This window comes from Pinus tabuliformis, chromosome 1_1 (assembly GCF_031772625.1).
Source record: "Pinus tabuliformis cultivar Carrire ecotype Pingquan chromosome 1_1, CPIR1, whole genome shotgun sequence".
Classification (NCBI taxonomy): Eukaryota; Viridiplantae; Streptophyta; class Pinopsida; order Pinales; family Pinaceae; genus Pinus; species Pinus tabuliformis.
The window spans coordinates 347759692-347771705 of record NC_142297.1 but is presented as its reverse complement, the minus strand read 5'-3'; positions in this window follow the sequence as shown (position 1 = coordinate 347771705).

Below are 12014 nucleotides of genomic sequence, written 5' to 3'. Positions count from 1 at the left end.
GATTCTGGAAGCTTCCATTGTCTTTCAGCCTCGTTGAATGAGCTTGCAATTTGTCATTTCCCACTCAACGCAGCCTGGTAGTGCATTCAGCTACGTTGCAATGCCCCTAGCCAATGTATTTGGGTGCTTTGCAACGCAGGCAACTAGTGGAGCCTCTGAATTGATCCTGATTTGACTAGTCTTGAGCAGTTTCTAGTGGAGAACTTCTGGGAGAAGCTGTCATTGGTTGACCTTGTTTCTTTAGGAGTTGGAACAACATCTTTAGGGACTTAGGATCCCTTGGTTTATGGACATTTCATGCTTATAGCTGTAAGGCACAAAAATGTCTATAACACATGGGGTATTGAATCACATCATAGTAGCATGTCGTCATATTTTTAGTGTTGGTTCATCATTTGCAATTACTTAACATCACTTGGGAGTTGAGTCATGTCATGCTAACTCTTCGTCACATGTTTATCCTGATGGACTCGTTAAATTGGGTAAATATGGGAGGAGGATGTTGTAGAAAGCTCCACACAAGCAAATATTATTTGGAGATTTATTTAATCCCCAACCCGGCCACCCTTTAAAGAGCCTACAACTACACAAGGAAATAATAATTGGACATTTCTTTAGCCCACCATGTCCCACTCACTTACGTAAGGGACTTGCAACCATGACAACTATGGAATCATTGGGAAGAACCATAGTGGTGTTGTTTTTGATGTTAATGCATGAACACTCATCAACATAATGATCATTCACAAAATTAGTTTTTTTTTTTTTTTTTTTTAATGAATTGTGAGGCAACGGTAAATACCAAAAGTAAAATGCTCTTAACTAAGGGAATTTTATCCCATAAGAGGTCACCGAGGCAATTAAAAATTAGAAATAGTATTTCAAGAAAATCACAAAATTATTTTTGAATTTATGAAAAATAACAATATTGAGCGTCCACCTGAAAGTTTGGTTAACATTGCGAAAAAATTGAAAAATAATGTAGAGTCGATGCATTTTGACATCAAGGAAAATGCTATAGTCCATGACGATGTAGGGAGTAATAAATCTCCGAAAGAAAACCAATCACTTCATCCACTACCATTTTAAGATAAGATACTTTTATGAACTTTCATCCTAGGTCATTGTATTAAAAGACTTTCTCAACTTAAACTTCTTTTTTAATCAAACACTTTACATTCATTACAAATGTGTAAGATTATTTTATAAGTTTTGTTTCCTGTATTTCTATGCATTACTAGTATTGGTTGCAAATACTACATGTTTAAAATTGTCCTTCTGTAACATATTAAATTATATTAATGAAGTAAAAAAGTATTATATTTGATGGATTGCAGATTTCTGTGGTTAGGTTTTTTAGTATTTTCACTCGGATATTCCACAGTTTTCATTTTTGCTTTGTCGACGTTTCGAGTCTAGACCAAGACTCATCATCAGAACTTGATTTACAAAAGAGAGAGCCAACAATGATAAATAAGGTTAAGGTTGAGATGTCAAGTATGTGAGCCAACCAACTTACTGATTTGAATTAACTAGAATTTATTTTATTATGTATTTATTTATTTATTTTTAGCATACTTGGTTATTTATTATAGTTATTATTAATTTTTTTAATTGAAATAGTTTATGTAATAAGTTATTTATTATATTTTATTTAATAAATTAATTTACCAAAATGTTTTAGTTTTTTATTATGTTTATTCATATATATATATATATATATATATTAAGGAGGATAATTTATTATTAATTTGTTAATGTATTATAATAATTTTCTGATATATTAATTTTATTTATTATTTATGTAATTTATTATAGTTGTTTATTAATTGCTTGAATTGAATTGTTTATTTTTTAATATTGTTTATTATATTCTATTTAATAAATTAATTTATCCTAAAGATTTTGTTTTAATTAATTAATTATTATAGTTATTTAATTACTTGTATTGTATATGAAATAAGTTATTTATTATATTCTGTTTGATAAACTAATTTATCCTATGATTTTACTTTGATTATGTTTATTTATTTATATATTATGTTTATATATTTATTTAATATTTTTATTATGATTTGATATATTAATTTTATTTATTATTTTTATTTATTATGTTTATTTATTTATATATTATGTTTATATATTTATTTATTATTTTTATTATGATTTGATATATTAAGGAGGATAATTTATTATTAATTCTGTGATAGCTTAAATGTTTGTTAATGTATTATAATAATTTTCTGATATATTAATTTTATTTATTATTTATGTAATTTATTATAGTTGTTTATTAATTGCTTGAATTGAATTGTTTATGTTTTAATATTGTTTATTATATTCTATTTAATAAATTAATTTATCCTAAAGATTTTGTTTTAATTAATTTATTATTATAGTTATTTAATTACTTGTATTAAGTAAATGTATATGAAATAAGTTATTTATTATATTCAGTTTGATAAATTAATTTATCCTATGATTTTACTTTGATTATGTTTATTTATTTATATATTATGTTTATTTATTTATATATTATGTTTATATATTTATTTATTATTTTTATTATGATTTGATATATTAATTTTATTTTATCTATTGTTCATGTAAATTATTATGGTTGTTTATTAATTATTTGAGTTGAATGATTATTAATATTTTTATTTTATTTATTGCACATGTTTATTAGTTGCTTAATAATTGCTTGAGAATTGTTTAAGTTTGATTATTATATTTTATTTATTAAATAAATTTGTCATAAATATTTTGTATTAACTAATTGCAATTTTACCCTAATTTAGATTATTTATTTATCTATATATTTTTTGGAGGATTATACTAGGATTATTGAGGATAGGAGAGGAGCCGATTTGATCAAAGAGGGCAAGTCAATCTAAGGGCGTGAGGATTGAGGTCCAATTCCTACTAACTTCCAAGCCTCCATCCCTGTTTAGGTTATGAGGGTGTTTCACAATCTCAAGAGCTTCTCGGACTTTACGCTTGAAATAATGTCTTTCATTAGCAATGAATTTTGTGTTTTCAAGGCATATATGATGGTTTGTCTTTCCTACATGTTCTGCCAAAGCTGAGGACCGGGTTCTTTCCCTAGGGATATCTGCGCTATGCTCTTTCAACCTGATACTAACCGATCTACCAGTTTCCCCAATATATTGTTCTCCACAGGAACAACTGATAATATAAACACCTTTTTGATGAAGATATTCTGGGCTATCTTTCACAGATTTCATTTTTTGTCTAATAGTTGTCAAGGGTTTGAATGAGGTTTTTATATTCCTTTTTAGGAGGATCTTGGCAAGTTTGTCAGTTACGCCATGGATATAAGGTAGGTAGGCGCTAGCGGCTGGGGAATTGTTAGTTTTGTTATTATTATTGCCAGATTTGGCTTTTTGAATGACTTTGAAGATGTCTTTTTTATTGTATCCTAGCTTGGAAAAAGCTTTTTTCAAGTAGGTGATTTCCTCATCAGTATGGTTCTCATCTGAAATTCTACAGGCTCTGGTGAAGAGGGTTTGAAGAACCGCCATTTTTTGGGCTGGGTGGTGGTGGGAGTCTGCGTGGAGATAGTTATCAGTATGAGCCTTTTTCCTGAACACTTTGTGACCTATAGAACCATCCTCGTTTCTAATGAGGAGGATGTCCAGGAAAGAGATGCAATTATTCTCCTCAATTTCCATTGTAAATTTGATGTCCTTGGAAATGCTATTGAGATGGTTCAAGAAGTTTTTAAGTTCGTCTTCTCCATGGGGCCAATCCACACTGGTGTCGTCCACAAACCTGAGCCAAAACTTAGGTTTTAAAGGGTAGGTGTCAAGAGCCTTCTTTTCAAACTTTTCCATGAAGAGATTGGCTACAATAGGTGAAAGGGGTGATCCCATAGCCACTCCTGATGTTTGCTCAAAAATCTTGCCTTGGAAGGTGAAGAAGGTGGACCGTAGACAGATTTCAACTAATCTAGCAATTTGTGGGTCCGCCACTTCTTTCACTACTTGCACTGCTTCATCTAATGGAATTTTAGTGAACAATTGCACAACATCAAAACTGACGATTTTATCACCTGGATCTATCTTGGCATTTTTGATGAATTCCACATATTGGCTGGAGTCTTTTATGTAAGAACTAGTTTTTCCAACCAGTGAAGCTCTTGAGATTGTGAAACACCCTCATAACCTAAACAGGGATGGAGGCTTGGAAGTTAGTAGGAATTGGACCTCAATCCTCACGCCCTTAGATTGAGTTGCCCTCTTTGATCAAATCGGCTCCTCTCCTATCCTCAATAATCCGAGTATAATCCTCCAAAAAATATATAGATAAATAAATAATCTAAATTAGGGTAAAATTGCAATTAGTTAATACAAAATATTTATGACAGATTTATTTAATAAATAAAATATAATAAACAATTCTCAAGCAATTATTAAGCAACTAATAAACATGTGCAATAAATAAAACTTAAAAAAAAAAATAAAAAAATTATAAGATTATAAAAATATTAATAATCATTCAACTCAAATAATTAATAAACAACCATAATAATTTACATGAACAATAGATAAAATAAAATTAATATATCAAATCATAATAAAAATAATAAATAAAAAAAAATAATAAATAAAAATAAAAAAAATAATAAAAAAAATTAATATATCAAATCATAATAAAAATAATAAATAAATATATAAACATAATATATAAATAAATAAACATAATCAAAGTAAAATCATAGGATAAATTAATTTATCAAACAGAATATAATAAATAACTTATTTCATATACATTTACTTAATACAAGTAATTAAATAACTATAATAATAAATTAATTAAAACAAAATCTTTAGAATAAATTAATTTATTAAATAGAATATAATAAACAATATTAAAACATAAACAATTCAATTCAAGCAATTAATAAACAACTATAATAAATTACATAAATAATAAATAAAATTAATATATCAGAAAATTATTATAATACATTAACAAACATTTAAGCTATCACAGCATTAATAATAAATTATCCTCCTTAATATATCACATCATAATAAAAATAATAAATAAATATATAAACATAATATATAAATAAATAAACATAATATATAAATAAATAAACATAATCAAAGTGAAATCATAGGATAAATTAGTTTATCAAACATAATATAATAAATAACTTATTTCATATACATTTACTTAATACAAGTAATTAAATAACTATAATAATAAATTAATTAAAACAAAATCTTTAGGATAAATTAATTTATTAAATAGAATATAATAAACAAAATTAAAACATAAACAATTCAATTCAATCAATTAATAAACAACTATAATAAATTACATAAATAATAAATAGAATTAATATATAGAAAATTATTATAATACATTAACAAGCATTTAAGCTATCAAAGCATTAATAATAAATTATCCTCCTTAATATATATATATGAATAAACATAATAAAAAACTAAATCATTTTGGTAAATTAATTTATTAAATAAAATATAATAAATAAGTTATTACATCAACTATTTCACTTAAAACAATTAATAATAACTATAATAAATAACCAAGTATGCTAAAAAAAAATAAATACATAAATAAATACATAATAAAATAAATTCTAGTTAATTCAAATCAGTAAGTTGGTCGGCTCACATACTTGACATCTCAACCTTAACCTTATTTATCATGTTGGGTCTCTCTTTTCTAAATCAAGTCCTCATGATGAGTCTTGGTCTAGACTCGAAACCGCGACAAAGAAAAAATGAAAACTGTAGAATATCCGAGTGAAAATACTAAAAAAGTATTATATTTATTTGTTTGATTTCAATTTTGTATTTTTTTCCATATATAGCAACCCGTGATGTAGCACTTAAATTTAATGTTTGAGCTGATTATACTAAGAAGCACATTTTAGAGTCTAATATGTGTGGTTCCACCTATGGTCATCGTAGAGTAGAGTTGACATATGTCTTCTTCAAATAAAAATAAAGTATTAAAGTATTATCTAGATAAAAAAGAAGCTTAGCTTATTAAATAAAAAACAAATTGGATACGTTTGTTCTCTTAGTTTTAGTTAAAAATATTATAAAAATTGATAATCCCAACACATGATTTAATCAAATGATTTGAAAATCTATATTAATTAATTTATGTCGATATCAATTAATATTCAATGTTTAAATTCATAAAAAGTGATTAAAAATCAAATAATAAAATAAAAATATCAAATACTTTTTAAATAGATGTATAATTCATTTAATTATTCATATTTAAAATTATTCATAATATATATGCATGGATTATCAATAAAACTAGTTTAGACCAATGCCGTCTAGATCTTTGTTCACTGATAAATCAAATATTAATTTGTCAAGAGCACTTTTCGTTTTGTTCTGGCAAAACATTCTTGTTGAAGTGCTCCTCCATAGTGCTCTTTGCGTTTGATCTGTCGAACTTGCCTCCATGTGATCACAAGTGCATTCCTAGTGAGGTATGTACCGAAGGATTTTTTCCCTTAAAATCTAAAAATAATTTATTGACTTACAACATTTTCTGTTAAAAATTGTCATAAACCTAGTTGACTATTGAACAGGTTAGTAAGGAGATAAAATATTATTGTTATTTCGTTTAATTTTTAATTTTTATTTCATTTCAAAATTAATTTTACTTACAGTATATTTGTTCCGGGGTTATTTAAAAGGTTAGTAATCTAATTGTCTAGGTTATGTTCTGGAATGTGAATAGTTATGGCAGGTGGATATTTAAGTAAATAGGGTTAAGGTGTGGAATCTTAACAGTTATTGAGAATCCAAATGACATTTTGGAATGTTAATAGTTGAGGTAAATCCAAAAGACACTAACAAGTTGAATCAAATAATCGAAACATTATATTTATGTCGATACCATCTTAATGAAATTGAAATTCACACCTATTTTTCATTATGGCTTGCATGATACAACATAAAATATGTTAAATTTATGATGCAAGATTTCAAAAATATTCACGTGTTATATTATAGATATGGAAAAGCAAAAGGAAGCTCAATATGTTTCGTTGATCAAAGAAGTAGGTAATGACCTTCAAATGAAGATATTAGTTTGAATTCCACTTGACATTTTGTATAGTTATAACTCGATCTCGAAGCAATGGAATGGATTTTTTCTTCAAATTATCTCCTAACAAAGTGAGTTGAGGTGTCCCTTAATTCGAAGCACACACGACTAGTTTTGTGTTGTAATAGTCCCAAGATACCATGGATGGACTTTTGTTTCTATACACACTTGGATGGACTCTTTCTTCACCGTTTCTTTCATGGAGGACTAGGTAAGATGTTCAAAAGGAAGAGGAGGAAAAACACAAAATAACACAAAAAATCACAGAGAATAACACAAGTGACTATTCAATTGATTATATGAATTTTATCATTGCAATGAACCTGGTGAGGGGTATTCAACCTTTTTTGACTAGCGAAACACTTAAAAGAAATTTGACATGCAAACACACACTAAATTCGACTTTATCAAAAATATGTCCCAACTAGACTTCACTCAATTTGACTTAGTTAACTCACTCTCTAACTTTAGCCAACTTTTCATGCATGAGTAATTAGCTATATTTAACACTCCCCCTTAATTACAACCTCTAAACTAAAACATGCCTCGTAATAACTCTAATGTGCCTGCTAGTCTAAGTCTAAACTAGACTTACAACATCTAAGTTTCCTCTATGAAACTTGAATACATATTTTCTTATTTTTTAGTGAATATAGCAGCCAATTGATCACTCAATTTACAAAACTTCAAGTATAATTCTCCATTTATCATGAATTCTCTAATGAAATGATATCTTGAATCAATGCACTTTCTCTTTTGATGAAAGACATTATTCTTGGATATTGCAATCATTGAGGTGTTGTCACAATATATTATTTTTGATCCTTGTTGTTTTTTGTTTGAGTCCATCCAATCCTCTTTTTAAGCACACTAGTTGGCATTTTGTTGATGTTGCTACAACATATTCTTCTTATTCAGACGAAAGTCTCACAATAGATTTCTTCTTAGATTCCCATGATATCATACCTAAAGCAAGATGGAATACCTAAGCAAAATTTCTCTTCATATCATCTAAACTACCTACACAATCACTGTCGATTTACGCACCCAAATACTTGTTTTTTTGTGCTTGCATACATTATGCCACAATTTATAGTTCTTTTTATGCATCTCATTATTATTTATCCTTGTATCTAATGTGGTTCTTTTGGAGTCTCCATAAATCTAGAATTCAAGCTTACCCCTTGCATAATATACAACCTTATAGTTGTAAGATACATGAGGCTGGGAACCATTATTTTGAATAGAGTTGGGGTGAAATTTGAACCTTTATCATCCTTACTTAATTTTGTACCTGTTGTAACTAATGTAGGAGAAGATTTACATTTTTCCATCCCGAATATGTTTGAAAATCTTTAGCATATTTATTTTTACAATTAAAAATTCCTTTTACAAATTGCTTAACTTCTATGCCAAAAAAATATTTGATGACACCAACATATTGCATCTCAAATTATTTCTTCATGGTTTCTTTAAATTCATCTAATTCAATATCACTACTATAAATCATGTGATGAACATATATGCAAACAATCAAAATATGCCCATGCTCATTTACCTTTGTGTACAAGGTAGGCTCAATGTTACTTCTGAAAAATCCATTCTTGATCGTGTAGCTGCGAATTCTGCTATACCAAGCTCTGGGTGTATGATTGAGTTCATAGAGTGCTTACTTCAACTTGTAAACTTTATCTTTTTCTCTCCCAACTTCATATCCTAGAGGTTGTTGCACATAGATCTCTTCTTCTATAATTGCCTTCAAGAAGTCTGATTTGACATCCATATCATTTATTTTTCACTTTTCTAAGTTTTTGTGGCTAATAATTATCTTATAGTATCCAATCTAGATACCAGACTAAACATTTCTCGAACGTTTATTCTTGGTTGTTGCAAGAATCTTTTTGTTACAAGTATTTCTTTAAATCTAACAATTTGACCTTTCGCATTCAAATTTTCTTGTACACCCACTTCACACCAATGATATTTTTATCTTTTGGAAAATCAACCAAATCCCATGTATCATTCTTTTAAATAACTTTGATTTCTTCATGCATGGCTTGCACCGAATTTTTATTTCTTATTTCTGCTTCAAGCAAAGAAGGTTGGAATGCCAATGATGCAAAATTTGAACTAACATCCTTGCGATGTAAGGATAAATAAAAATAAGGATTTCACCTTGCAATCCTTAAGGATTCCTCGTCATCCTCTACCCCTTGATCTACATCTACCTTGACCTAGATCACTTGAAATAGAAACCTCACATTTAAAATTGGTTTCTAAGGTGGAATCTTTATTTCTATCTATCCTAATTTCTTCTTCAAAAGAAGAAGGTTAGAATGCCAACCATGCAAAATTTGAACTAAAATCCTTTCCTAGTGCTTAGTAGACAAGTTTCTTCCTTTGAACATGCTCCTTGCCATGTTCATAATTGTCCCATTATTTCTCACTGCTATACCATTATGTTGTGGTGTGTATCGGGTTGTAAACTACTTTTTAATACCTTGTTGTTTTTTGTAAGCATGGAATTATTTCAAGTCATATTCTCCACCCTGATTTGGTCTCAATACCTTGATCTAATGCTCACTCTGGTTCCTTGCTGAGGCTTTGAATTCTCTGAAATTTGCAATAGTTTCAAACTTCTGCTCCATGAAGTAAACCCGTGTCTTTCTACTAAAATTATTGATGAAAGTGAGGAAGTAACAACTTCCACCAATCGACTGTGTCCTCATAGTTCCACCAAAATTTCTATGAACTATCTATAGTCATTGTTTTATTATTTATGCAACTCCATTTGGAAAAATTTCACGTGTTTCTTTCCCAAGATGCAACACTTACAAGTAATAGATTGTTATTTGATGCAAGGTAATCCTCCAAGCATCTGTTTCTATTGCAACAAACTTAAACCAAAGAAGTGTAAGTGTCCAAACTGAAAGTTCCATGACTAAGAATCATTAGAACATGAAATTGTAAAAGAACTGACCTGATCACACTACTTCATGATTAGAGGAAAGACCTTTTTCCTTGTCATCTGCATCTTTGCTATCGATTTCTTTCTTTGGGGCTTGTCATATATAACACACTCTTGTACTTGAAAAATAAGTCCCTATCCCTTATGCTTCAATTGACCAACAGTTATCAAACTATGCATGGGACAAGGGACATAATATACCTATAATATTGTATTTCCCCCCCCTAATTCGTTAGAATCTTAACCACTCATTTTCCATCTACATACACAGTCTTTTCAGTGCCCAAACTTACCTCTATTTTCATAGATTGATCCATACTAGCAACTGAATTCTTATTTCTTGTCGTGTGGTTACTGCAACCATTATATAATAGTCAAAAATTATTAGAACATTCATGCATGGTATGACAAGCTAGGAATATGAAGTTAGTATTCTATATAGGAACATTAGCACTCTCTTTTCCTTGATCAACTATCCTCTTCTTGTAATCATTAGTGACCAAATTTATTGCAATACAAACAACTCATCTTTTATTTGTCAACTTTTGGATTTTGTTGAAACTTGTTTTATTGCTTCCACTTTCTTTTCCTCGATTTTCTCCTCCATCTCTCTGAGCACCATGTCTTCCACCTCACCCTATGCCTCTCGATCTACCTTGCCCTCTCTATCTACCTTTACCTCGACCTATGTCTCTTGAAATAGAAACCTAACATTTAAAATTGGTTTCCAAGGTGGACTTATTATTTCTATCTATCTTTACCTCATGGGATGTAAGTGATTCCATTAGCTCATCAACTGCCAACACTTGAATCCTTGACTTCTTCTATGGCTCCTACCACAACGTCAAATTTATTAGACAAATATCTGAGAACCTTCTCAACCATTGTTTGGTCATTAATATAATCACCATAAACCTTCAACTTATTTACCGTAGTCAAGACCTGATTCATGAATTAATCGATGTCTTATATTTCCTTCATCTACAAACTTTCAAAATATTTTCAAGTGCAACTTAACGATATTAGCTTTGGTCATAGCTTTGTAGTTTTTCGCTAAGGTCTTCCACACTGTCATTGCTAATGAGGTGGTCATAATCATCTCGAACATTGCTTGGTCCACTACTTATTGAATAAGATGCAACACTCAAACATTCTTCTTCTTCTATTTCTTCCATTTCCCCCTCTCTGCATGAGTAAGAACTCATTTACCTACTTCATATTTAGTTTCTAGAAATCCATCCATGATATTTCCGAACATCATAATATTTCCTTATAAATCGTAGAAACTCAAACTGGAAACTTGATAAATCCATTTAAAAAAATATTCCTTTCCAACAAACACTCATTAGCAAAACCTTAAAATACCCCTAATAGACCCTTTTAATTTTAATTTTTTCCAAAAGGTCCCTGATGAACTTTGCAAAACCCTTTTGAATAAAACTCGTCTTTACTTTCCTACCATGTCTTCTCTTAAAAAAGGATATTTTAATATTGTCCATAAACTTTATTCCCATGTTATTTAGTTATGTTCGAACTTTTAAACTCGTTCAAACCTATATATAACACAAAAGGAAAACTGAGCCTACCTTTAGAAACATTTTTCTTTATGAATTTTATACTTGCTTTGACTTTTTTCATGGGATTAACCTAACTTTCAATAGGGCAGAGCTACGCTGAGTCGCTAAAAAATGCAAAATTGTGTCCTAAATCAGCGTACCTAACGCACCTTTGGACAAAGATAATGTGAGATCATGGCAGCTTAATTATGCGAGAATTCTGCAACAGGTTTTTTTTTTAAATCGTCGACCTTCTTCCCTGGCTCGTTTTCTTATTGTTTTTGCAGGTTTCACGAATCTTGTATTCTTTCATAAAATTTGATACAAATAGTATAGAAATTCTGAGTTATCACTTTTTA